Source organism: Achroia grisella, unplaced genomic scaffold (assembly GCF_030625045.1).
Source record: "Achroia grisella isolate CSIRO2021 unplaced genomic scaffold, CSIRO_AGI_Agris_v1 utg784, whole genome shotgun sequence".
Lineage (NCBI taxonomy): Eukaryota > Metazoa > Arthropoda > Insecta > Lepidoptera > Pyralidae > Achroia > Achroia grisella.
Genome location: NW_026713024.1, coordinates 2,518,903 through 2,522,560, shown reverse-complemented (window position 1 = coordinate 2,522,560; position 3,658 = coordinate 2,518,903). Strand labels below are relative to the sequence as shown.

Sequence of the window (3,658 nt, the reverse complement as noted above, 5' to 3'; positions counted from 1 at the left end):
CGGGTCTAGGTAGCGAACTCTGAAAAGGGCGAGCACAATAGATCTATGTAGGTCGCAGTGCTACAGGTGCTACACATCTGACAATAGCCCAAACAACCCAATAACAAAAAATACCTACGGTTGCCAAGCACAAATTTAAAAAACTAGGATTGAAAGTTCATAAAACCAGGACTATTCAGTTTAAAAACAGGGCGCAGTAATCCTGTTGTAATAGTTAAATTACGGGGGAAAGGGGATTGCTAGTAATGTGGACTGATGATGTTATTGCTAGCAATGTACCATGTCAGGTTGACCTCCACGCGGTTCCCCCTGGAAACCATCGTGATAAATTTCTGATGAATTTGTCAAGATGGGCTAACTGACCTCATGTTCATCTCAACCGTTAGCGCAGGCAGGTCCTTCATTACATTATGATCCCTTAAAAAAATTATTAAATTAATATGTAGTAAAAATAGGTGAAGTGAAATTGAAGTAATTAAAATAATCATATTTTTCATAGTTTTAAGGACCCAGGACGCGGACTAATAACTAGACAGGACATCCCAGGACACTACAAAAAATAGGACATGTCCTGGAAAAGCAGGACGGTTAGCAACTCTATCTATACAACCAGTAATTTTACACTTGTTGCAAAATCTTTGCACAATTCTACATTATTTTTGTATCTATTCTGAGGATCTTTTTTTACAACTTTTAGAATCGTCATATTTTTTATTGACACCTTTTGCATTGTTACTAATCATTATAAGTATTTTTTATCTGTTCTTTCATTAATCTGATACATACAGTCCATGCATTCTATCATCTACAATACTAATATAATGTTGTATTTGTAAGTTTGTATGTCCAGGGTAATCTCCGGTACTAGAGATCGGATTTTGAAAATACTTTTAGTGTTGTATAACCTATTTATCGAGGAAGGATATAGGCTATATAACATCACGCTACGACCAATAGGAGCGGAGCTGCATTCAAAATTAGACGCATCAAATTACTATAAACGAGTATTTTAATAGAACTTCAGATGAATTGCGAACTGCCTAATTTTTATGAGGTATACATATAAATAAAATTGGAGTGTATGTTTGTAATATTGAAATAACAGTTTTTTTACTACATGCATATGAATATATGTATAATAAATATGGTACATATACCAAAATAACAGCTTTTACAATTTTTGTCTGTCTGTCTGTCTGTTTGTTCCGGCTAATCTCAGAAATGGCTGGACCAATTTTGACGAGACTTTTATTGACAGGTAGCTGATGTGGAAAAGAGTAACTTAAGCTATATTTATTTTAGAAAAAGTCTATCTATTTGTTAAATCCACGCAGACGAAGTCGCGGTCACAGAAAGTTTTTTAATAAAAACAGAGCAACATACCCAAATAATATTTAACTATAAAATTACTTGTTATTACAAGTATGATGTGAATTGTACCTATCACATTGGCAATCTTTTATGTACATAAAAAGCAAAGGAAGTCGCTGGTTATATATATATTAGGTAAGGATAAAGAAATATAGTTGTATACTGTTGCTAACGTACTGGCCATTTAGTTTCATATTTCATATTTAGATTGTATTTTCTATTAAGAATTTTATTATATATTTTTGTATACAGAACTTTAATATCTAATAAATATTGTTACAGACAACAGTACAAATGAATCTTATGTATATATTGTACCTAAGCTTCATTTTTACAAAATATATCCACTATTTCTTACAGCTCTACATACAGTTAAGTTAGTTTTTAATCATGTCTTTTGTGTATTCTCATTTCACTTTATGTTAGTACTTTTATATGGTCTACCATATAATCAGTGCTATCAGTCAACCCGTGGTCATCAGCTAATTTACAATTTCTATAGTTAACACAACCCAAAATAATACCTAATTTTGCTTTAAATATTCCAATATTCATAAAAACACAAAGAATTCCACCCCGAAATCCTACAATACAATTTCAAGTCGTTACAACTGAACAGCGGTTCAATTAAGTAATATAATTGCTATCTAAAGTAATTTGAAAGAAATTAAATTAAATTCCAGACCGATTTATCTGGAATTAATGATGATCGGTACATAGACGCCTAATCGCAAAACTGTCGATTTGAAACGATGTTAATATCAAAATCGATAGCAACTGCGTTACATAATGGAGCCGCAGATTACGTGGGATATCATTTCAATCATAACTCGGCAACGGTAGGAATTCGTAACGAATCAGGATTATTGCATTCCCAACTCAACTCACCTAATCTCAAATTTTCTTTTCCTTTGCATTATGTATTTACGGTCTTGTATTTTTGTTGCTGCGAAATAAAAAGGTTCGTTTCAGTTACTTTATTTTTGTTATTATAGTTGTGTTCGTGTTGTTATTCCTTTTATTTCTTTACTTAGCGTGTGTGTTTCTTTCTTTTAGTTATTAGTTCATGACTTATAGCTGTTTGATGAGTTCATACATTGAAGATGTAGAAATATACTTCTGGGGCTGGTGTTTTGTGTTGTTCCACTGCGACCGAGTTATTCTGTCGGTCAACTCTGTTAGTTTTAATACTAGTTGTTTCCCTCAGCACAGCCCGTATAGAATACAGCCTATATATTTTTCAGGGTGATAATAGAATGCTGCCTTCGCTAACGGTACATGCTGGCGGAGCACCAGTGAAAGATGATAATATCTTCCAGGTCAATTTACCAAAAAGTAGCAATAATGATAGACTGATGACAGGTCAGTTTGACCATCGTGATGAATTTACAAAATGTTTTACAAATTACCATGATGTTTCCAAAGTTGACCGCGTGGAGGTCGACCTGACATGTTATATTGCTAGCTGTCCCATTGGCTACTATTTACATTACTAACAATTCCCTACTCCCCTCACCGGCTATATTACTTGCTGATAGAAGGTAGGAATTGTTAGTACGCAGTTAGTTTTTTTGTTGTGTATAATCACATCAATAATACAGTAGAAAACCTAGAAATTCATATCTATAATATGAAATTCTAGGCTTTCTAATAACTTATTTTTCACGTTTTTTTTTATATGCAAGCAGCGGACTAATGCCAGTAATTAACCCTGCCAGGTTGGCGGGAAAAGGATTATTAGTAATGTAGATTAATAATTCCATTGCTAGCAAAGTACCTTGTTAAGTTTATGCCACGAATGGATAACTAATCTGACCTCACACTCATGTTGTCATCCTCCACTGGTGCCCCGCAATAGTATACCATTCGTCGTGTCGTCGTGCTCCATTCCATTGTCATCCCTTCAAAAAACCTTGTCAGGTCAGGCCTTCCATGAGGCCCCTTGGCCTCCACGGGGGGCCTCATGGCCACGGGAGGAAACTATCTTGGTTAAGTCCTGGTGAATTCGCCTTGTTGAGCTACTGACCTAATTTTATGCTCATTCTATCATCCTCTACAGGTGACCCGCCAGCGTGCCCTGAGATTACCTACGGGGGTGCACCATTCCATTATAATCCAATAAAAAATCCGACTAGATACTTATTTATAATCTAAAAAAACAAAACAAATTTATACGAATATGTCCTTTATATGTTAGGAAGATCGCAAAAAAAGTCTCCCCGGCGGGGAATCGAACCCCGGTCTCCCGCGTGACAGGCGGGGATACTTACCACTATACTACCGAGGA

The 3,658-nt window shown here is 35.2% G+C and overlaps 1 non-coding gene across 1 annotated transcript; it reads right to left on the bottom strand.

The window, feature by feature from the left end:
• Positions 1 to 3,586: 3,586 nt before the first annotated feature.
• Positions 3,587 to 3,658, bottom strand: Trnad-guc (transfer RNA aspartic acid (anticodon GUC)). The gene has a single exon. It is a non-coding gene; the product is annotated as a tRNA-Asp (tRNA).